Raw genomic sequence first — 25,845 nt, 5'->3', positions numbered from 1 at the left:
GCGATGTTAATAAATCAAATTAAAAAAAATAAGGTTTCTGACAGCTGTCTAGAACTTTCAACCGCAAGCACTGTAGTCTGCAGTTCTACAGAGGCAGCAACGCTTTACCTTGGAAATATCTGGTGCTAGTTCTTATGACCTATTCAAACAGCAGGGTCCCACAGTCCCTTTTTAGTGTCAATTCTAACATGGCATGCCACCTAGATATGCTTATATCTCCTTCAAATCAGTGTTTTCATTGCTTCAAAATTACTTCAGGCATCTCACCTCTTAGTCTCTTGTTTTATGTTTCATACCTTTCAGCAATTGAATGTTTGGAAGCACTTGGAACTCCAGCATGCCACAGCATGTCACCCCTCTCGGGACTAGCTGATGTCAAATTTACTGTTTAAATAACTTTTAAGACATTAAACAAGTGAGTTAAAAGCCTGACAATCCTTTTGTGATGTTAATAAATCAAATTAAAAAAAAAGAGGATAGGATTCTGACAGCTGCCTAGAACTTTCAACTTCATGCACTGTAGTCTGCAGTTCTACAGTTGCACCAACGCTTTACCTTGGAAATATCTGGTGCTAGTTCTTATGACCTATTCAAACAGCAGGGTCCCACAGTCCCTTTTTAGTGTCAATTCTAACGTGGCATGCCACCTAGATATGTCTTATATCTCCTTCAAATCAGTGTTTTCATTGCTTCAAAATTACTTCAGGCATCTCACCTCTTAGTCTCTTGTTTTATGTTTCATACCTTTCAGCAATTGAATGTTTGGAAGCACTTGGAACTCCAGCATGCCACAGCATGTCACCCCTCTCGGGACTAGCTGATGTCAAATTTACTGTTTAAATAACTTTTAAGACATTAAACAAGTGAGTTAAAAGCCTGACAATCCTTTTGTGATGTTAATAAATCAAATTAAAAAAAAAGAGGATAGGATTCTGACAGCTGCCTAGAACTTTCAACTTCATGCAATGTAGTCTGCAGTTCTACAGTTGCACCAACGCTTTACCCTGGAAATATCTGGTGCTAGTTCTTATGACCTATTCAAACAGCAGGGTCCCACAGTCCCTTTTTAGTGTCAATTCTAACGTGGCATGCCACCTAGATATGTCTTATATCTCCTTCAAATCAGTGTTTTCATTGCTTCAAAATTACTTCAGGCATCTCACCTCTTAGTCTCTTGTTTTATGTTTCATACCTTTCAGCAATTGAATGTTTGGAAGCACTTGGAACTCCAGCATGCCACAGCATGTCACCCCTCTCGGGACTAGCTGATGTCAAATTTACTGTTTAAATAACTTTTAAGACATTAAACAAGTGAGTTAAAAGCCTGACAATCCTTTTGTGATGTTAATAAATCAAATTAAAAAAAAAGAGGATAGGATTCTGACAGCTGCCTAGAACTTTCAACTTCATGCACTGTAGTCTGCAGTTCTACAGTTGCACCAACGCTTTACCTTGGAAATATCTGGTGCTAGTTCTTATGACCTATTCAAACAGCAGGGTCCCACAGTCCCTTTTTAGTGTCAATTCTAACGTGGCATACCACCTAGATATGTCTTATATCTCCTTCAAATCAGTGTTTTCATTGCTTCAAAATTACTTCAGGCATCTCACCTCTTAGTCTCTTGTTTTATGTTTCATACCTTTCAGCAATTGAATGTTTGGAAGCACTTGGAACTCCAGCATGCCACAGCATGTCACCCCTCTCGGGACTAGCTGATGTCAAATTTACTGTTTAAATAACTTTTAAGACATTAAACAAGTGAGTTAAAAGCCTGACAATCCTTTTGTGATGTTAATAAATCAAATTAAAAAAAAAGAGGATAGGATTCTGACAGCTGCCTAGAACTTTCAACTTCATGCAATGTAGTCTGCAGTTCTACAGTTGCACCAACGCTTTACCCTGGAAATATCTGGTGCTAGTTCTTATGACCTATTCAAACAGCAGGGTCCCACAGTCCCTTTTTAGTGTCAATTCTAACGTGGCATGCCACCTAGATATGTCTTATATCTCCTTCAAATCAGTGTTTTCATTGCTTCAAAATTACTTCAGGCATCTCACCTCTTAGTCTCTTGTTTTATGTTTCATACCTTTCAGCAATTGAATGTTTGGAAGCACTTGGAACTCCAGCATGCCACAGCATGTCACCCCTCTCGGGACTAGCTGATGTCAAGTTTACTGTTTAAATGACTTTTAAGACATTAAACAAGTGAGTTAAAAGCCTGACAATCCTTTTGCGATGTTAATAAATCAAAAAAAAAAAAATGAAGATTCTGACGGCTGCCTAGAACTTTCACCCTCATGCACTGTAGTCTGCAGTTCTACAGTTGCACCAACACTTTACCTTAGGAATTTCTGGTGCCAGTTCTTATGACCTATTCAAACAGCAGGGTCCCACAGTCCCTTTTTAGTGTCAATTCTAACGTGGCATGCCACCTAGATATGTCTTATATCTCCTTCAAATCAGTGTTTTCATTGCTTCAAAATTACTTCAGGCATCTCACCTCTTAGTCTCTTGTTTTATGTTTCATACCTTTCAGCAATTGAATGTTTGGAAGCACTTGGAACTCCAGCATGCCACAGCATGTCACCCCTCTCGGGACTAGCTGATGTCAAATTTACTGTTTAAATAACTTTTAAGACATTAAACAAGTGAGTTAAAAGCCTGACAATCCTTTTGTGATGTTAATAAATCAAATTAAAAAAAAAGAGGATAGGATTCTGACAGCTGCCTAGAACTTTCAACTTCATGCAATGTAGTCTGCAGTTCTACAGTTGCACCAACGCTTTACCCTGGAAATATCTGGTGCTAGTTCTTATGACCTATTCAAACAGCAGGGTCCCACAGTCCCTTTTTAGTGTCAATTCTAACGTGGCATGCCACCTAGATATGTCTTATATCTCCTTCAAATCAGTGTTTTCATTGCTTCAAAATTACTTCAGGCATCTCACCTCTTAGTCTCTTGTTTTATGTTTCATACCTTTCAGCAATTGAATGTTTGGAAGCACTTGGAACTCCAGCATGCCACAGCATGTCACCCCTCTCGGGACTAGCTGATGTCAAATTTACTGTTTAAATAACTTTTAAGACATTAAACAAGTGAGTTAAAAGCCTGACAATCCTTTTGTGATGTTAATATATCAAATTAAAAAAAAAGAGGATAGGATTCAGACAGCTGCCTAGAACTTTCAACTTCATGCACTGTAGTCTGCAGTTCTACAGTTGCACCAACGCTTTACCTTGGAAATATCTGGTGCTAGTTCTTATGACCTATTCAAACAGCAGGGTCCCACAGTCCCTTTTTAGTGTCAATTCTAACGTGGCATACCACCTAGATATGTCTTATATCTCCTTCAAATCAGTGTTTTCATTGCTTCAAAATTACTTCAGGCATCTCACCTCTTAGTCTCTTGTTTTATGTTTCATACCTTTCAGCAATTGAATGTTTGGAAGCACTTGGAACTCCAGCATGCCACAGCATGTCACCCCTCTCGGGACTAGCTGATGTCAAATTTACTGTTTAAATAACTTTTAAGACATTAAACAAGTGAGTTAAAAGCCTGACAATCCTTTTGTGATGTTAATAAATCAAATTAAAAAAAAAGAGGATAGGATTCTGACAGCTGCCTAGAACTTTCAACTTCATGCAATGTAGTCTGCAGTTCTACAGTTGCACCAACGCTTTACCCTGGAAATATCTGGTGCTAGTTCTTATGACCTATTCAAACAGCAGGGTCCCACAGTCCCTTTTTAGTGTCAATTCTAACGTGGCATGCCACCTAGATATGTCTTATATCTCCTTCAAATCAGTGTTTTCATTGCTTCAAAATTACTTCAGGCATCTCACCTCTTAGTCTCTTGTTTTATGTTTCATACCTTTCAGCAATTGAATGTTTGGAAGCACTTGGAACTCCAGCATGCCACAGCATGTCACCCCTCTCGGGACTAGCTGATGTCAAGTTTACTGTTTAAATGACTTTTAAGACATTAAACAAGTGAGTTAAAAGCCTGACAATCCTTTTGCGATGTTAATAAATCAAAAAAAAAAAAATGAAGATTCTGACGGCTGCCTAGAACTTTCACCCTCATGCACTGTAGTCTGCAGTTCTACAGTTGCACCAACACTTTACCTTAGGAATTTCTGGTGCCAGTTCTTATGACCTATTCAAACAGCAGGGTCCCACAGTCCCTTTTTAGTGTCAATTCTAACGTGGCATGCCACCTAGATATGTCTTATATCTCCTTCAAATCAGTGTTTTCATTGCTTCAAAATTACTTCAGGCATCTCACCTCTTAGTCTCTTGTTTTATGTTTCATACCTTTCAGCAATTGAATGTTTGGAAGCACTTGGAACTCCAGCATGCCACAGCATGTCACCCCTCTCGGGACTAGCTGATGTCAAGTTTACTGTTTAAATGACTTTTAAGACATTAAACAAGTGAGTTAAAAGCCTGACAATCCTTTTGCGATGTTAATAAATCAAAAAAAAAAAAAAATGAAGATTCTGAGGGCTGCCTAGAACTTTCAACCTCATGCACTGTAGTCTGCAGTTGTACAGTTGCACCAACCCTTTACATTGGAAATTTCTGGTGCTAGTTCTTATGACCTATTCAAACAGCAGGGTCCCACAATCCCTTTTTAGTGTCAATTCTAACGTGGCATGCCACCTAGATATGTCTTATATCTCCTTCAAATCAGTGTTTTCATTGCTTCAAAATTACTTCAGGCATCTCACCTCTTAGTCTCTTGTTTTATGTTTCATACCTTTCAGCAATTGAATGTTTGGAAGCACTTGGAACTCCAGCATGCCACAGCATGTCACCCCTCTCGGGACTAGCTGATGTCAAATTTACTGTTTAAATGACTTTTAAGACATTAAACAAGTGAGTTAAAAGCCTGACAATCCTTTTGCGATGTTAATAAATCAAAAAAAAAAAAAATGAAGATTCTGACAGCTGCCTAGAACTTTCAACTTCATGCACTGTAGTCTGCAGTTCTACAGTTGCACCAACGCTTTACCTTGGAAATATCTGGTGCTAGTTCTTATGACCTATTCAAACAGCAGGGTCCCACAGTCCCTTTTTAGTGTCAATTCTAACTTGGCATGCCACCTAGATATGTCTTATATCTCCTTCAAATCAGTGTTTTCATTGCTTCAAAATTACTTCAGGCATCTCACCTCTTAGTCTCTTGTTTTATGTTTCATACCTTTCAGCAATTGAATGTTTGGAAGCACTTGGAACTCCAGCATGCCACAGCATGTCACCCCTCTCGGGACTAGCTGATGTCAAATTTACTGTTTAAATGACTTTTAAGACATTAAACAAGTGAGTTAAAAGCCTGACAATCCTTTTGCGATGTTAATAAATCAAAAAAAAAAAAAAATGAAGATTCTGACAGCTGCCTAGAACTTTCAACTTCATGCACTGTAGTCTGCAGTTCTACAGTTGCACCAACGCTTTACATTGGAAGTTTCTGGTGCTAGTTCTTATGACCTATTCAAACAGCAGGGTCCCACAGTCCCTTTTCAGTGTCAATTCTAACGTGGCATGCCACCTAGATATATCTTATATCTCCTTCAAATCAGTGTTTTCATTACTTCAAAATTACTTCAGGCATCTCACCTCTTAGTCTCTTGTCTTAAGTTTCATACCTTGCAGCAATTGAATGTTAGGAAGCACTTGAAACTCCAGCATGCCACAGCATGTCACCCCTCTCGGGACTAGCTGATGTCAAATTTACTGTTTAAATAACTTTTAAGACATTAAACAAGTGAGTTAAAAGCCTGACAATCCTTTTGCGATGTTAATAAATCAAATTAAAAAAAATAAGGTTTCTGACAGCTGTCTAGAACTTTCAACCGCAAGCACTGTAGTCTGCAGTTCTACAGAGGCAGCAACGCTTTACCTTGGAAATATCTGGTGCTAGTTCTTATGACCTATTCAAACAGCAGGGTCCCACAGTCCCTTTTTAGTGTCAATTCTAACATGGCATGCCACCTAGATATGCTTATATCTCCTTCAAATCAGTGTTTTCATTGCTTCAAAATTACTTCAGGCATCTCACCTCTTAGTCTCTTGTTTTATGTTTCATACCTTTCAGCAATTGAATGTTTGGAAGCACTTGGAACTCCAGCATGCCACAGCATGTCACCCCTCTCGGGACTAGCTGATGTCAAATTTACTGTTTAAATAACTTTTAAGACATTAAACAAGTGAGTTAAAAGCCTGACAATCCTTTTGTGATGTTAATAAATCAAATTAAAAAAAAAGAGGATAGGATTCTGACAGCTGCCTAGAACTTTCAACTTCATGCACTGTAGTCTGCAGTTCTACAGTTGCACCAACGCTTTACCTTGGAAATATCTGGTGCTAGTTCTTATGACCTATTCAAACAGCAGGGTCCCACAGTCCCTTTTTAGTGTCAATTCTAACGTGGCATGCCACCTAGATATGTCTTATATCTCCTTCAAATCAGTGTTTTCATTGCTTCAAAATTACTTCAGGCATCTCACCTCTTAGTCTCTTGTTTTATGTTTCATACCTTTCAGCAATTGAATGTTTGGAAGCACTTGGAACTCCAGCATGCCACAGCATGTCACCCCTCTCGGGACTAGCTGATGTCAAATTTACTGTTTAAATAACTTTTAAGACATTAAACAAGTGAGTTAAAAGCCTGACAATCCTTTTGTGATGTTAATAAATCAAATTAAAAAAAAAGAGGATAGGATTCTGACAGCTGCCTAGAACTTTCAACTTCATGCAATGTAGTCTGCAGTTCTACAGTTGCACCAACGCTTTACCCTGGAAATATCTGGTGCTAGTTCTTATGACCTATTCAAACAGCAGGGTCCCACAGTCCCTTTTTAGTGTCAATTCTAACGTGGCATGCCACCTAGATATGTCTTATATCTCCTTCAAATCAGTGTTTTCATTGCTTCAAAATTACTTCAGGCATCTCACCTCTTAGTCTCTTGTTTTATGTTTCATACCTTTCAGCAATTGAATGTTTGGAAGCACTTGGAACTCCAGCATGCCACAGCATGTCACCCCTCTCGGGACTAGCTGATGTCAAATTTACTGTTTAAATAACTTTTAAGACATTAAACAAGTGAGTTAAAAGCCTGACAATCCTTTTGTGATGTTAATAAATCAAATTAAAAAAAAAGAGGATAGGATTCTGACAGCTGCCTAGAACTTTCAACTTCATGCACTGTAGTCTGCAGTTCTACAGTTGCACCAACGCTTTACCTTGGAAATATCTGGTGCTAGTTCTTATGACCTATTCAAACAGCAGGGTCCCACAGTCCCTTTTTAGTGTCAATTCTAACGTGGCATACCACCTAGATATGTCTTATATCTCCTTCAAATCAGTGTTTTCATTGCTTCAAAATTACTTCAGGCATCTCACCTCTTAGTCTCTTGTTTTATGTTTCATACCTTTCAGCAATTGAATGTTTGGAAGCACTTGGAACTCCAGCATGCCACAGCATGTCACCCCTCTCGGGACTAGCTGATGTCAAATTTACTGTTTAAATAACTTTTAAGACATTAAACAAGTGAGTTAAAAGCCTGACAATCCTTTTGTGATGTTAATAAATCAAATTAAAAAAAAAGAGGATAGGATTCTGACAGCTGCCTAGAACTTTCAACTTCATGCAATGTAGTCTGCAGTTCTACAGTTGCACCAACGCTTTACCCTGGAAATATCTGGTGCTAGTTCTTATGACCTATTCAAACAGCAGGGTCCCACAGTCCCTTTTTAGTGTCAATTCTAACGTGGCATGCCACCTAGATATGTCTTATATCTCCTTCAAATCAGTGTTTTCATTGCTTCAAAATTACTTCAGGCATCTCACCTCTTAGTCTCTTGTTTTATGTTTCATACCTTTCAGCAATTGAATGTTTGGACGCACTTGGAACTCCAGCATGCCACAGCATGTCACCCCTCTCGGGACTAGCTGATGTCAAATTTACTGTTTAAATGACTTTTAAGACATTAAACAAGTGAGTTAAAAGCCTGACAATCCTTTTGCGATGTTAATAAATCAAAAAAAAAAAAAATGAAGATTCTGAGGGCTGCCTAGAATTTTCAACTTCATGCACTGTAGTCTGCAGTTCTACAGTTGCACCAACACTTTACCTTAGGAATTTCTGGTGCCAGTTCTTATGACCTATTCAAACAGCAGGGTCCCACAGTCCCTTTTTAGTGTCAATTCTAACGTGGCATGCCACCTAGATATGTCTTATATCTCCTTCAAATCAGTGTTTTCATTGCTTCAAAATTACTTCAGGCATCTCACCTCTTAGTCTCTTGTTTTATGTTTCATACCTTTCAGCAATTGAATGTTTGGAAGCACTTGGAACTCCAGCATGCCACAGCATGTCACCCCTCTCGGGACTAGCTGATGTCAAGTTTACTGTTTAAATGACTTTTAAGACATTAAACAAGTGAGTTAAAAGCCTGACAATCCTTTTGCGATGTTAATAAATCAAAAAAAAAAAAAAATGAAGATTCTGAGGGCTGCCTAGAACTTTCAACCTCATGCACTGTAGTCTGCAGTTGTACAGTTGCACCAACCCTTTACATTGGAAATTTCTGGTGCTAGTTCTTATGACCTATTCAAACAGCAGGGTCCCACAGTCCCTTTTCAGTGTCAATTCTAACGTGGCATGCCACCTAGATATATCTTATATCTCCTTCAAATCAGTGTTTTCATTACTTCAAAATTACTTCAGGCATCGCACCTCTTAGTCTCTTGTCTTATGTTTCATACCTTTCAGCAATTGAATGTTTGGAAGCACTTGGAACTCCAGCATGCCACAGCATGTCACCCCTCTCGGGACTAGCTGATGTCAAATTTACTGTTTAAATGACTTTTAAGACATTAAACAAGTGAGTTAAAAGCCTGACAATCCTTTTGCGATGTTAATAAATCAAAAAAAAAAAAAAATGAAGATTCTGACAGCTGCCTAGAACTTTCAACTTCATGCACTGTAGTCTGCAGTTCTACAGTTGCACCAACGCTTTACCTTGGAAATTTCTGGTACCAGTCCTCATAACCTATTCAAACAGCAGGGTCCCACAGTCCCTTTTCAGTGTCAATTCTAACGTGGCATGCCACCTAGATATATCTTATATCTCCTTCAAATCAGTGTTTTCATTACTTCAAAATTACTTCAGGCATCTCACCTCTTAGTCTCTTGTTTTATGTTTCATACCTTTCAGCAATTGAATGTTTGGAAGCACTTGGAACTCCAGCATGCCACAGCATGTCACCCCTCTCGGGACTAGCTGATGTCAAATTTACTGTTTAAATAACTTTTAAGACATTAAACAAGTGAGTTAAAAGCCTGACAATCCTTTTGTGATGTTAATAAATCAAATTAAAAAAAAAGAGGATAGGATTCTGACAGCTGCCTAGAACTTTCAACTTCATGCACTGTAGTCTGCAGTTCTACAGTTGCACCAACGCTTTACCTTGGAAATTTCTGGTACCAGTCCTCATAACCTATTCAAACAGCAGGGTCCCACAGTCCCTTTTCAGTGTCAATTCTAACATGGCATGCCACCTAGATATATCTTATATCTCCTTCAAATCAGTGTTTTCATTACTTCAAAATTACTTCAGGCATCTCACCTCTTAGTCTCTTGTCTTATGTTTCATATCTTTCAGCAATTGAATGTTTGGAAGCACTTGGAACGCCAGCATGCCACAGCATGTCACCCCTCTCGGGACTAGCTGATGTCAAATTTACTGTTTAAATGACTTTTAAAACATTAAACAAGTGAGTTAAAAGCCTGACAATCCTTTTGTGATGTTAATAAATCAAATTTTAAAAAAAAGAGGATAGGATTCTGACAGCTGCCTAGAACTTTCAACTTCATGCACTGTAGTCTGCAGTTCTACAGTTGCACCAACGCTTTACCTTGGAAATATCTGGTGCTAGTCCTTATGACCTATTCAAACAGCAGGGTCCCACAGTCCCTTTTTAGTGTCAATTCTAACATGGCATGCCACCTAGATATGCTTATATCTCCTTCAAATCAGTGTTTTCATTGCTTCAAAATTACTTCAGGCATCTCACCTCTTAGTCTCTTGTTTTATGTTTCATACCTTTCAGCAATTGAATGTTTGGAAGCACTTGGAACTCCAGCATGCCACAGCATGTCACCCCTCTCGGGACTAGCTGATGTCAAGTTTACTGTTTAAATGACTTTTAAGACATTAAACAAGTGAGTTAAAAGCCTGACAATCCTTTTGCGATGTTAATAAATCAAAAAAAAAAAAATGAAGATTCTGAGGGCTGCCTAGAACTTTCAACCTCATGCACTGTAGTCTGCAGTTGTACAGTTGCACCAACCCTTTACAATGGAAATTTCTGGTGCTAGTTCTTATGACCTATTCAAACAGCAGGGTCCCACAGTCCCTTTTCAGTGTCAATTCTAACGTGGCATGCCACCTAGATATATCTTATATCTCCTTCAAATCAGTGTTTTCATTACTTCAAAATTACTTCAGGCATATCACCTCTTAGTCTCTTGTCTTATGTTTCATACCTTTCAGCAATTGAATGTTTGGAAGCACTTGGAACTCCAGCATGCCACAGCATGTCACCCCTCTCGGGACTAGCTGATGTCAAATTTACTGTTTAAATGACTTTTAAGACATTAAACAAGTGAGTTAAAAGCCTGACAATCCTTTTGCGATGTTAATAAATCAAAAAAAAAAAAATGAAGATTCTGACAGCTGCCTAGAACTTTCAACTTCATGCACTGTAGTCTGCAGTTCTACAGTTGCACCAACGCTTTACCTTGGAAATATCTGGTGCTAGTTCTTATGACCTATTCAAACAGCAGGGTCCCACAGTCCCTTTTTAGTGTCAATTCTAACATGGCATGCCACCTAGATATGCTTATATCTCCTTCAAATCAGTGTTTTCATTGCTTCAAAATTACTTCAGGCATCTCACCTCTTAGTCTCTTGTTTTATGTTTCATACCTTTCAGCAATTGAATGTTTGGAAGCACTTGGAACTCCAGCATGCCACAGCATGTCACCCCTCTCGGGACTAGCTGATGTCAAATTTACTGTTTAAATAACTTTTAAGACATTAAACAAGTGAGTTAAAAGCCTGACAATCCTTTTGTGATGTTAATAAATCAAATTAAAAAAAAAGAGGATAGGATTCTGACAGCTGCCTAGAACTTTCAACTTCATGCACTGTAGTCTGCAGTTCTACAGTTGCACCAATGCTTTACCTTGGAAATATCTGGTGCTAGTTCTTATGACCTATTCAAACAGCAGGGTCCCACAGTCCCTTTTTAGTGTCAATTCTAACGTGGCATGCCACCTAGATATGTCTTATATCTCCTTCAAATCAGTGTTTTCATTGCTTCAAAATTACTTCAGGCATCTCACCTCTTAGTCTCTTGTTTTATGTTTCATACCTTTCAGCAATTGAATGTTTGGAAGCACTTGGAACTCCAGCATGCCACAGCATGTCACCCCTCTCGGGACTAGCTGATGTCAAGTTTACTGTTTAAATGACTTTTAAGACATTAAACAAGTGAGTTAAAAGCCTGACAATCCTTTTGCGATGTTAATAAATCAAAAAAAAAAAAAAATGAAGATTCTGAGGGCTGCCTAGAACTTTCAACCTCATGCACTGTAGTCTGCAGTTGTACAGTTGCACCAACCCTTTACATTGGAAATTTCTGGTGCTAGTTCTTATGACCTATTCAAACAGCAGGGTCCCACAGTCCCTTTTCAGTGTCAATTCTAACGTGGCATGCCACCTAGATATATCTTATATCTCCTTCAAATCAGTGTTTTCATTACTTCAAAATTACTTCAGGCATCTCACCTCTTAGTCTCTTGTCTTATGTTTCATACCTTTCAGCAATTGAATGTTTGGAAGCACTTGGAACTCCAGCATGCCACAGCATGTCACCCCTCTTGGGACTAGCTGATGTCAAATTTACTGTTTAAATGACTTTTAAGACATTAAACAAGTGAGTTAAAAGCCTGACAATCCTTTTGCGATGTTAATAAATCAAAAAAAAAAAAAATGAAAATTCTGACAGCTGCCTAGAACTTTCAACTTCATGCACTGTAGTCTGCAGTTCTACAGTTGCACCAACGCTTTACCTTGGAAATATCTGGTGCTAGTCTCTTGTTTTATGTTTCATACCTTTCAGCAATTGAATGTTTGGAAGCACTTGGAACTCCAGCATGCCACAGCATGTCACCCCTCTCGGGACTAGCTGATGTCAAATTTACTGTTTAAATGACTTTTAAGACATTAAACAAGTGAGTTAAAAGCCTGACAATCCTTTTGCGATGTTAATAAATCAAAAAAAAAAAAAAATGAAGATTCTGAGGGCTGCCTAGAACTTTCAACCTCATGCACTGTAGTCTGCAGTTGTACAGTTGCACCAACCCTTTACATTGGAAATTTCTGGTGCTAGTTCTTATGACCTATTCAAACAGCAGGGTCCCACAGTCCCTTTTCAGTGTCAATTCTAACGTGGCATGCCACCTAGATATATCTTATATCTCCTTCAAATCAGTGTTTTCATTACTTCAAAATTACTTCAGGCATCTCACCTCTTAGTCTCTTGTCTTATGTTTCATACCTTTCAGCAATTGAATGTTTGGAAGCACTTGGAACTCCAGCATGCCACAGCATGTCACCCCTCTCGGGACTAGCTGATGTCAAATTTACTGTTTAAATGACTTTTAAGACATTAAACAAGTGAGTTAAAAGCCTGACAATCCTTTTGCGATGTTAATAAATCAAAAAAAAACAAAAATGAAGATTCTGACAGCTGCCTAGAACTTTCTACTTCATGCACTGTAGTCTGCAGTTCTACAGTTGCACCAACGCTTTACCTTGGAAATATCTGGTGCTAGTTCTTATGACCTATTCAAACAGCAGGGTCCCACAGTCCCTTTTTAGTGTCAATTCTAACTTGGCATGCCACCTAGATATGTCTTATATCTCCTTCAAATCAGTGTTTTCATTGCTTCAAAATTACTTCAGGCATCTCACCTCTTAGTCTCTTGTTTTATGTTTCATACCTTTCAGCAATTGAATGTTTGGAAGCACTTGGAACTCCAGCATGCCACAGCATGTCACCCCTCTCGGGACTAGCTGATGTCAAATTTACTGTTTAAATGACTTTTAAGACATTAAACAAGTGAGTTAAAAGCCTGACAATCCTTTTGCGATGTTAATAAATCAAAAAAAAAAAAAAATGAAGATTCTGACAGCTGCCTAGAACTTTCAACTTCATGCACTGTAGTCTGCAGTTCTACAGCTGCACCAACGCTTTACATTGGAAGTTTCTGGTGCTAGTTCTCATGACCTATTCAAACAGCAGGGTCCCACAGTCCCTTTTCAGTGTCAATTCTAACGCGGCATGCCACCTAGATATATCTTATATCTCCTTCAAATCAGTGTTTTCATTACTTCAAAATTACTTCAGGCATCTCACCTCTTAGTCTCTTGTCTTAAGTTTCATACCTTGCAGCAATTGAATGTTAGGAAGCACTTGAAACTCCAGCATGCCACAGCATGTCACCCCTCTCGGGACTAGCTGATGTCAAATTTACTGTTTAAATAACTTTTAAGACATTAAACAAGTGAGTTAAAAGCCTGACAATCCTTTTGCGATGTTAATAAATCAAATTAAAAAAAATAAGGTTTCTGACAGCTGTCTAGAACTTTCAACCGCAAGCACTGTAGTCTGCAGTTCTACAGAGGCAGCAACGCTTTACATTGGGAATATCTGGTGCTAGTTCTTATGACCTATTCAAACAGCAGGGTCCCATAGTCCCTTTTCAGTGTCAATTCTAACATGGCATTCCACCTAGATATGTCTTATATCTCCTTCAAATCAGTGTTTTCATTGCTTCAAAATTACTTCAGGCATCTCACCTCTTAGTCTCTTGTTTTATGTTTCATACCTTTCAGCAATTGAATGTTTGGAAGCACTTGGAACTCCAGCATGCCACAGCATGTCACCCCTCTCGGGACTAGCTGATGTCAAATCTACTGTTTAAATGACTTTTAAGACATTAAACAAGTGAGTTAAAAGCCAGACAATCCTTTTGCGATGTTAATAAATCAAAAAAAAAAAATAAAGATTCTGACAGCTGCCTAGAACTTTCACCCTCATGCACTGTATTCCGCAGTTCTACAGTTGCACCAACGCTTTATACTGGAAATTTCTGGTACCTGTTCTTATGACCTATTCAAACAGCAGGGTCCCACAGTCCCTTTTCAGTGTCAATTCTAACGTGGCATGCCACCTAGATATATCTTATATCTCCTTCAAATCAGTGTTTTCATTACTTCAAAATTACTTCAGGCATCTCACCTCTTAGTCTCTTGTCTTATGTTTCATACCTTTCAGCAATTGAATGTTTGGAAGCACTTGGAACGCCAGCATGCCACAGCATGTCACCCCTCTCGGGACTAGCTGATGTCAAATTTACTGTTTAAATGACTTTTAAGACATTAAACAAGTGAGTTAAAAGCCTGACAATCCTTTTGCGATGTTAATAAATCAAAAAAAAAAAAATGAAGATTCTGACGGCTGCCTAGAACTTTCACCCTCATGCACTGTAGTCTGCAGTTCTACAGTTGCACCAACGCTTTACCTTGGAAATATCTGGTGCTAGTTCTTATGACCTATTCAAACAGCAGGGTCCCACAGTCCCTTTTTAGTGTCAATTCTAACGTGGCATGCCACCTAGATATGTCTTATATCTCCTTCAAATCAGTGTTTTCATTACTTCAAAATTACTTCAGGCATCTCACCTCTTAGTCTCTTGTTTTATGTTTCATACCTTTCAGCAATTGAATGTTTGGAAGCACTTGGAACTCCAGCATGCCACAGCATGTCACCCCTCTCGGGACTAGCTGATGTCAAATTTACTGTTTAAATGACTTTTAAGACATTAAACAAGTGAGTTAAAAGCCTGACAATCCTTTTGCGATGTTAATAAATCAAAAAAAAAAAAAATGAAGATTCTGACAGCTGCCTAGAACTTTCAACTTCATGCACTGTAGTCTGCAGTTCTACAGTTGCACCAACGCTTTACCTTGGAAATATCTGGTGCTAGTTCTTATGACCTATTCAAACAGCAGGGTCCCACAGTCCCTTTTTAGTGTCAATTCTAACATGGCATGCCACCTAGATATGCTTATATCTCCTTCAAATCAGTGTTTTCATTGCTTCAAAATTACTTCAGGCATCTCACCTCTTAGTCTCTTGTTTTATGTTTCATACCTTTCAGCAATTGAATGTTTGGAAGCACTTGGAACTCCAGCATGCCACAGCATGTCACCCCTCTCGGGACTAGCTGATGTCAAATTTACTGTTTAAATAACTTTTAAGACATTAAACAAGTGAGTTAAAAGCCTGACAATCCTTTTGTGATGTTAATAAATCAAATTAAAAAAAAAGAGGATAGGATTCTGACAGCTGCCTAGAACTTTCAACTTCATGCACTGTAGTCTGCAGTTCTACAGTTGCACCAATGCTTTACCTTGGAAATATCTGGTGCTAGTTCTTATGACCTATTCAAACAGCAGGGTCCCACAGTCCCTTTTTAGTGTCAATTCTAACGTGGCATGCCACCTAGATATGTCTTATATCTCCTTCAAATCAGTGTTTTCATTGCTTCAAAATTACTTCAGGCATCTCACCTCTTAGTCTCTTGTTTTATGTTTCATACCTTTCAGCAATTGAATGTTTGGAAGCACTTGGAACTCCAGCATGCCACAGCATGTCACCCCTCTCGGGACTAGCTGATGTCAAGTTTACTGTTTAAATGACTTTTAAGACATTAAACAAGTGAGTTAAAAGCCTGACAATCCTTTTGCGATGTTAATAAATCAAAAAAAAAAAAAAATGAAGATTCTGAGGGCTGCCTAGAACTTTCAACCTCATGCACTGTAGTCTGCAGTTGTACAGTTGCACCAACCCTTTACATTGGAAATTTCTGGTGCTAGTTCTTATGACCTATTCAAACAGCAGGGTCCCACAGTCCCTTTTCAGTGTCAATTCTAACGTGGCATGCCACCTAGATATATCTTATATCTCCTTCAAATCAGTGTTTTCATTACTTCAAAATTACTTCAGGCATCTCACCTCTTAGTCTCTTGTCTTATGTTTCATACCTTTCAGCAATTGAATGTTTGGAAGCACTTGGAACTCCAGCATGCCACAGCATGTCACCCCTCTTGGGACTAGCTGATGTCAAATTTACTGTTTAAATGACTTTTAAGACATTAAACAAGTGAGTTAAAAGCCTGACAATCCTTTTGCGATGTTAATAAATCAAAAAAAAAAAAAATGAAAATTCTGACAGCTGCCTAGAACTTTCAACTTCATGCACTGTAGTCTGCAGTTCTACAGTTGCACCAACGCTTTACCTTGGAAATATCTGGTGCTAGTCTCTTGTTTTATGTTTCATACCTTTCAGCAATTGAATGTTTGGAAGCACTTGGAACTCCAGCATGCCACAGCATGTCACCCCTCTCGGGACTAGCTGATGTCAAATTTACTGTTTAAATGACTTTTAAGACATTAAACAAGTGAGTTAAAAGCCTGACAATCCTTTTGCGATGTTAATAAATCAAAAAAAAAAAAAAATGAAGATTCTGAGGGCTGCCTAGAACTTTCAACCTCATGCACTGTAGTCTGCAGTTGTACAGTTGCACCAACCCTTTACATTGGAAATTTCTGGTGCTAGTTCTTATGACCTATTCAAACAGCAGGGTCCCACAGTCCCTTTTCAGTGTCAATTCTAACGTGGCATGCCACCTAGATATATCTTATATCTCCTTCAAATCAGTGTTTTCATTACTTCAAAATTACTTCAGGCATCTCACCTCTTAGTCTCTTGTCTTATGTTTCATACCTTTCAGCAATTGAATGTTTGGAAGCACTTGGAACTCCAGCATGCCACAGCATGTCACCCCTCTCGGGACTAGCTGATGTCAAATTTACTGTTTAAATGACTTTTAAGACATTAAACAAGTGAGTTAAAAGCCTGACAATCCTTTTGCGATGTTAATAAATCAAAAAAAAACAAAAATGAAGATTCTGACAGCTGCCTAGAACTTTCTACTTCATGCACTGTAGTCTGCAGTTCTACAGTTGCACCAACGCTTTACCTTGGAAATATCTGGTGCTAGTTCTTATGACCTATTCAAACAGCAGGGTCCCACAGTCCCTTTTTAGTGTCAATTCTAACTTGGCATGCCACCTAGATATGTCTTATATCTCCTTCAAATCAGTGTTTTCATTGCTTCAAAATTACTTCAGGCATCTCACCTCTTAGTCTCTTGTTTTATGTTTCATACCTTTCAGCAATTGAATGTTTGGAAGCACTTGGAACTCCAGCATGCCACAGCATGTCACCCCTCTCGGGACTAGCTGATGTCAAATTTACTGTTTAAATGACTTTTAAGACATTAAACAAGTGAGTTAAAAGCCTGACAATCCTTTTGCGATGTTAATAAATCAAAAAAAAAAAAAAATGAAGATTCTGACAGCTGCCTAGAACTTTCAACTTCATGCACTGTAGTCTGCAGTTCTACAGCTGCACCAACGCTTTACATTGGAAGTTTCTGGTGCTAGTTCTCATGACCTATTCAAACAGCAGGGTCCCACAGTCCCTTTTCAGTGTCAATTCTAACGCGGCATGCCACCTAGATATATCTTATATCTCCTTCAAATCAGTGTTTTCATTACTTCAAAATTACTTCAGGCATCTCACCTCTTAGTCTCTTGTCTTAAGTTTCATACCTTGCAGCAATTGAATGTTAGGAAGCACTTGAAACTCCAGCATGCCACAGCATGTCACCCCTCTCGGGACTAGCTGATGTCAAATTTACTGTTTAAATAACTTTTAAGACATTAAACAAGTGAGTTAAAAGCCTGACAATCCTTTTGCGATGTTAATAAATCAAATTAAAAAAAATAAGGTTTCTGACAGCTGTCTAGAACTTTCAACCGCAAGCACTGTAGTCTGCAGTTCTACAGAGGCAGCAACGCTTTACATTGGGAATATCTGGTGCTAGTTCTTATGACCTATTCAAACAGCAGGGTCCCATAGTCCCTTTTCAGTGTCAATTCTAACATGGCATTCCACCTAGATATGTCTTATATCTCCTTCAAATCAGTGTTTTCATTGCTTCAAAATTACTTCAGGCATCTCACCTCTTAGTCTCTTGTTTTATGTTTCATACCTTTCAGCAATTGAATGTTTGGAAGCACTTGGAACTCCAGCATGCCACAGCATGTCACCCCTCTCGGGACTAGCTGATGTCAAATCTACTGTTTAAATGACTTTTAAGACATTAAACAAGTGAGTTAAAAGCCAGACAATCCTTTTGCGATGTTAATAAATCAAAAAAAAAAAATAAAGATTCTGACAGCTGCCTAGAACTTTCACCCTCATGCACTGTATTCCGCAGTTCTACAGTTGCACCAACGCTTTATACTGGAAATTTCTGGTACCTGTTCTTATGACCTATTCAAACAGCAGGGTCCCACAGTCCCTTTTCAGTGTCAATTCTAACGTGGCATGCCACCTAGATATATCTTATATCTCCTTCAAATCAGTGTTTTCATTACTTCAAAATTACTTCAGGCATCTCACCTCTTAGTCTCTTGTCTTATGTTTCATACCTTTCAGCAATTGAATGTTTGGAAGCACTTGGAACGCCAGCATGCCACAGCATGTCACCCCTCTCGGGACTAGCTGATGTCAAATTTACTGTTTAAATGACTTTTAAGACATTAAACAAGTGAGTTAAAAGCCTGACAATCCTTTTGCGATGTTAATAAATCAAAAAAAAAAAAATGAAGATTCTGACGGCTGCCTAGAACTTTCACCCTCATGCACTGTAGTCTGCAGTTCTACAGTTGCACCAACGCTTTACCTTGGAAATATCTGGTGCTAGTTCTTATGACCTATTCAAACAGCAGGGTCCCACAGTCCCTTTTTAGTGTCAATTCTAACGTGGCATGCCACCTAGATATGTCTTATATCTCCTTCAAATCAGTGTTTTCATTACTTCAAAATTACTTCAGGCATCTCACCTCTTAGTCTCTTGTTTTATGTTTCATACCTTTCAGCAATTGAATGTTTGGAAGCACTTGGAACTCCAGCATGCCACAGCATGTCACCCCTCTCGGGACTAGCTGATGTCAAATTTACTGTTTAAATGACTTTTAAGACATTAAACAAGTGAGTTAAAAGCCTGACAATCCTTTTGCGATGTTAATAAATCAAAAAAAAAAAAAATGAAGATTCTGACAGCTGCCTAGAACTTTCAACTTCATGCACTGTAGTCTGCAGTTCTACAGTTGCACCAACGCTTTACCTTGGAAATATCTGGTGCTAGTTCTTATGACCTATTCAAACAACAGGGTCCCACAGTCCCTTTTTAGTGTCAATTCTAACATGGCATGCCACCTAGATATGCTTATATCTCCTTCAAATCAGTGTTTTCATTGCTTCAAAATTACTTCAGGCATCTCACCTCTTAGTCTCTTGTTTTATGTTTCATACCTTTCAGCAATTGAATGTTTGGAAGCACTTGGAACTCCAGCATGCCACAGCATGTCACCCCTCTCGGGACTAGCTGATGTCAAATTTACTGTTTAAATAACTTTTAAGACATTAAACAAGTGAGTTAAAAGCCTGACAATCCTTTTGTGATGTTAATAAATCAAATTAAAAAAAAAGAGGATAGGATTCTGACAGCTGCCTAGAACTTTCAACTTCATGCACTGTAGTCTGCAGTTCTACAGTTGCACCAACGCTTTACCTTGGAAATATCTGGTGCTAGTTCTTATGACCTATTCAAACAGCAGGGTCCCACAGTCCCTTTTTAGTGTCAATTCTAACGTGGCATGCCACCTAGATATGTCTTATATCTCCTTCAAATCAGTGTTTTCATTGCTTCAAAATTACTTCAGGCATCTCACCTCTTAGTCTCTTGTTTTATGTTTCATACCTTTCAGCAATTGAATGTTTGGAAGCACTTGGAACTCCAGCATGCCACAGCATGTCACCCCTCTCGGGACTAGCTGATGTCAAATTTACTGTTTAAATAACTTTTAAGACATTAAACAAGTGAGTTAAAAGCCTGACAATCCTTTTGTGATGTTAATAAATCAAATTAAAAAAAAAGAGGATAGGATTCTGACAGCTGCCTAGAACTTTCAACTTCATGCAATGTAGTCTGCAGTTCTACAGTTGCACCAACGCTTTACCCTGGAAATATCTGGTGCTAGTTCTTATGACCTATTCAAACAGCAGGGTCCCACAGTCCCTTTTCAGTGTCAATTCTAACGTGGCATGCCACCTAGATATATCTTATATCTCCTTCAAATCAGTGTTTTCATTACTTCAAAATTACTTCAGGCATCTCACCTCTTAGTCTCTTGTCTTAAGTTTCATACCTTGCAGCAATTGAATGTTAGGAAGCACTTGAAACTCCAGCATGCCACAGCATGTCACCCCTCTCGGGACTAGCTGATGTCAAATTTACTGTTTAAATAACTTTTAAGACATTAAACAAGTGAGTTAAAAGCCTGACAATCCTTTTGCGATGTTAATAAATCAAATTAAAAAAAATAAGGTTTCTGACAGCTGTCTAGAACTTTCAACCACAAGCACTGTAGTCTGCAGTTCTACAGAGGCAGCAACGCTTTACATTGGGAATATCTGGTGCTAGTTCTTATGACCTATTCAAACAGCAGGGTCCCATAGTCCCTTTTCAGTGTCAATTCTAACATGGCATTCCACCTAGATATGTCTTATATCTCCTTCAAATCAGTGTTTTCATTGCTTCAAAATTACTTCAGGCATCTCACCTCTTAGTCTCTTGTTTTATGTTTCATACCTTTCAGCAATTGAATGTTTGGAAGCACTTGGAACTCCAGCATGCCACAGCATGTCACCCCTCTCGGGACTAGCTGATGTCAAATCTACTGTTTAAATGACTTTTAAGACATTAAACAAGTGAGTTAAAAGCCAGACAATCCTTTTGCGATGTTAATAAATCAAAAAAAAAAAATAAAGATTCTGACAGCTGCCTAGAACTTTCACCCTCATGCACTGTATTCCGCAGTTCTACAGTTGCACCAACGCTTTATACTGGAAATTTCTGGTACCTGTTCTTATGACCTATTTAAACAGCAGGGTCCCACAGTCCCTTTTCAGTGTCAATTCTAACGTGGCATGCCACCTAGATATATCTTATATCTCCTTCAAATCAGTGTTTTCATTACTTCAAAATTACTTCAGGCATCTCACCTCTTAGTCTCTTGTCTTATGTTTCATACCTTTCAGCAATTGAATGTTTGGAAGCACTTGGAACGCCAGCATGCCACAGCATGTCACCCCTCTCGGGACTAGCTGATGTCAAATTTACTGTTTAAATGACTTTTAAGACATTAAACAAGTGAGTTAAAAGCCTGACAATCCTTTTGCGATGTTAATAAATCAAAAAAAAAAAAATGAAGATTCTGACGGCTGCCTAGAACTTTCACCCTCATGCACTGTAGTCTGCAGTTCTACAGTTGCACCAACGCTTTACCTTGGAAATATCTGGTGCTAGTTCTTATGACCTATTCAAACAGCAGGGTCCCACAGTCCCTTTTTAGTGTCAATTCTAACGTGGCATGCCACCTAGATATGTCTTATATCTCCTTCAAATCAGTGTTTTCATTGCTTCAAAATTACTTCAGGCATCTCACCTCTTAGTCTCTTGTTTTATGTTTCATACCTTTCAGCAATTGAATGTTTGGAAGCACTTGGAACTCCAGCATGCCACAGCATGTCACCCCTCTCGGGACTAGCTGATGTCAAATGTACTGTTTAAATGACTTTTAAGACATTAAACAAGTGAGTTAAAAGCCTGACAATCCTTTTGCGATGTTAATAAATCAAAAAAAAAAAAATGAAGATTCTGACAGCTGCCTAGAACTTTCAACTTCATGCACTGTAGTCTGCAGTTCTACAGTTGCACCAACGCTTTACCTTGGAAATTTCTGGTACCAGTCCTCATAACCTATTCAAACAGCAGGGTCCCACAGTCCCTTTTCAGTGTCAATTCTAACGTGGCATGCCACCTAGATATATCTTATATCTCCTTCAAATCAGTGTTTTCATTACTTCAAAATTACTTCAGGCATCTCACCTCTTAGTCTCTTGTTTTATGTTTCATACCTTTCAGCAATTGAATGTTTGGAAGCACTTGGAACTCCAGCATGCCACAGCATGTCACCCCTCTCGGGACTAGCTGATGTCAAATTTACTGTTTAAATAACTTTTAAGACATTAAACAAGTGAGTTAAAAGCCTGACAATCCTTTTGTGATGTTAATAAATCAAATTAAAAAAAAAGAGGATGGGATTCTGACAGCTGCCTAGAACTTTCAACTTCATGCACTGTAGTCTGCAGTTCTACAGTTGCACCAACGCTTTACCTTGGAAATTTCTGGTACCAGTCCTCATAACCTATTCAAACAGCAGGGTCCCACAGTCCCTTTTCAGTGTCAATTCTAACATGGCATGCCACCTAGATATATCTTATATCTCCTTCAAATCAGTGTTTTCATTACTTCAAAATTACTTCAGGCATCTCACCTCTTAGTCTCTTGTCTTATGTTTCATATCTTTCAGCAATTGAATGTTTGGAAGCACTTGGAACGCCAGCATGCCACAGCATGTCACCCCTCTCGGGACTAGCTGATGTCAAATTTACTGTTTAAATGACTTTTAAAACATTAAACAAGTGAGTTAAAAGCCTGACAATCCTTTTGCGATGTTAATAAATCAAAAAAAAAAAAAATGAAGATTCTGACAGCTGCCTAGAACTTTCAACTTCATGCACTGTAGTCTGCAGTTCTACAGTTGCACCAACGCTTTACCTTGGAAATATCTGGTGCTAGTTCTTATGACCTATTCAAACAGCAGGGTCCCACAGTCCCTCTTTAGTGTCAATTCTAACATGGCATGCCACCTAGATATGCTTATATCTCCTTCAAATCAGTGTTTTCATTGCTTCAAAATTACTTCAGGCATCTCACCTCTTAGTCTCTTGTTTTATGTTTCATACCTTTCAGCAATTGAATGTTTGGAAGCACTTGGAACTCCAGCATGCCACAGCATGTCACCCCTCTCGGGACTAGCTGATGTCAAATTTACTGTTTAAATAACTTTTAAGACATTAAACAAGTGAGTTAAAAGCCTGACAATCCTTTTGTGATGTTAATAAATCAAATTAAAAAAAAAGAGGATAGGATTCTGACAGCTGCCTAGAACTTTCAACTTCATGCACTGTAGTCTGCAGTTCTACAGTTGCACCAATGCTTTACCTTGGAAATATCTGGTGCTAGTTCTTATGACCTATTCAAACAGCAGGGTCCCACAGTCCCTTTTTAGTGTCAATTCTAACGTGGCATGCCACCTAGATATGTCTTATATCTCCTTCAAATCAGTGTTTTCATTGCTTCAAAATTACTTCAGGCATCTCACCTCTTAGTCTCTTGTTTTATGTTTCATACCTTTCAGCAATTGAATGTTTGGAAGCACTTGGAACTCCAGCATGCCACAGCATGTCACCCCTCTCGGGACTAGCTGATGTCAAGTTTACTGTTTAAATGACTTTTAAGACATTAAACAAGTGAGTTAAAAGCCTGACAATCCTTTTGCGATGTTAATAAATCAAAAAAAAAAAAAAATGAAGATTCTGAGGGCTGCCTAGAACTTTCAACCTCATGCACTGTAGTCTGCAGTTGTACAGTTGCACCAACCCTTTACATTGGAAATTTCTGGTGCTAGTTCTTATGACCTATTCAAACAGCAGGGTCCCACAGTCCCTTTTCAGTGTCAATTCTAACGTGGCATGCCACCTAGATATATCTTATATCTCCTTCAAATCAGTGTTTTCATTACTTCAAAATTACTTCAGGCATCTCACCTCTTAGTCTCTTGTCTTATGTTTCATACCTTTCAGCAATTGAATGTTTGGAAGCACTTGGAACTCCAGCATGCCACAGCATGTCACCCCTCTTGGGACTAGCTGATGTCAAATTTACTGTTTAAATGACTTTTAAGACATTAAACAAGTGAGTTAAAAGCCTGACAATCCTTTTGCGATGTTAATAAATCAAAAAAAAAAAAAATGAAAATTCTGACAGCTGCCTAGAACTTTCAACTTCATGCACTGTAGTCTGCAGTTCTACAGTTGCACCAACGCTTTACCTTGGAAATATCTGGTGCTAGTCTCTTGTTTTATGTTTCATACCTTTCAGCAATTGAATGTTTGGAAGCACTTGGAACTCCAGCATGCCACAGCATGTCACCCCTCTCGGGACTAGCTGATGTCAAATTTACTGTTTAAATGACTTTTAAGACATTAAACAAGTGAGTTAAAAGCCTGACAATCCTTTTGCGATGTTAATAAATCAAAAAAAAAAAAAATGAAGATTCTGACAGCTGCCTAGAACTTTCAACTTCATGCACTGTAGTCTGCAGTTGTACAGCTGCACCAACGCTTTACATTGGAAGTTTCTGGTGCTAGTTCTTATGACCTATTCAAACAGCAGGGTCCCACAGTCCCTTTTCAGTGTCAATTCTAACGCGGCATGCCACCTAGATATATCTTATATCTCCTTCAAATCAGTGTTTTCATTACTTCAAAATTACTTCAGGCATCTCACCTCTTAGTCTCTTGTCTTAAGTTTCATACCTTGCAGCAATTGAATGTTAGGAAGCACTTGAAACTCCAGCATGCCACAGCATGTCACCCCTCTCGGGACTAGCTGATGTCAAATTTACTGTTTAAATAACTTTTAAGACATTAAACAAGTGAGTTAAAAGCCTGACAATCCTTTTGCGATGTTAATAAATCAAATTAAAAAAATAAGGTTTCTGACAGCTGTCTAGAACTTTCAACCGCAAGCACTGTAGTCTGCAGTTCTACAGAGGCAGCAACGCTTTACATTGGGAATATCTGGTGCTAGTTCTTATGACCTATTCAAACAGCAGGGTCCCATAGTCCCTTTTCAGTGTCAATTCTAACATGGCATTCCACCTAGATATGTCTTATATCTCCTTCAAATCAGTGTTTTCATTGCTTCAAAATTACTTCAGGCATCTCACCTCTTAGTCTCTTGTTTTATGTTTCATACCTTTCAGCAATTGAATGTTTGGAAGCACTTGGAACTCCAGCATGCCACAGCATGTCACCCCTCTCGGGACTAGCTGATGTCAAATTTACTGTTTAAATGACTTTTAAGACATTAAACAAGTGAGTTAAAAGCCTGACAATCCTTTTGCGATGTTAATAAATCAAAAAAAAAAAAATGAAGATTCTGACGGCTGCCTAGAACTTTCACCCTCATGCACTGTAGTCTGCAGTTCTACAGTTGCACCAACGCTTTACCTTGGAAATATCTGGTGCTAGTTCTTATGACCTATTCAAACAGCAGGGTCCCACAGTCCCTTTTTAGTGTCAATTCTAACGTGGCATGCCACCTAGATATGTCTTATATCTCCTTCAAATCAGTGTTTTCATTGCTTCAAAATTACTTCAGGCATCTCACCTCTTAGTCTCTTGTTTTATGTTTCATACCTTTCAGCAATTGAATGTTTGGAAGCACTTGGAACTCCAGCATGCCACAGCATGTCACCCCTCTCGGGACTAGCTGATGTCAAATTTACTGTTTAAATGACTTTTAAGACATTAAACAAGTGAGTTAAAAGCCTGACAATCCTTTTGCGATGTTAATAAATCAAAAAAAAAA

This window comes from Ambystoma mexicanum, chromosome 4q (genome assembly GCF_040938575.1).
Source record: "Ambystoma mexicanum isolate Mex_15411 chromosome 4q, UKY_AmexF1_1, whole genome shotgun sequence".
NCBI lineage: Eukaryota > Metazoa > Chordata > Amphibia > Caudata > Ambystomatidae > Ambystoma > Ambystoma mexicanum.
The sequence above is the reverse complement of the archived record's forward strand: the minus strand, read 5'-3'. Positions refer to the sequence as shown.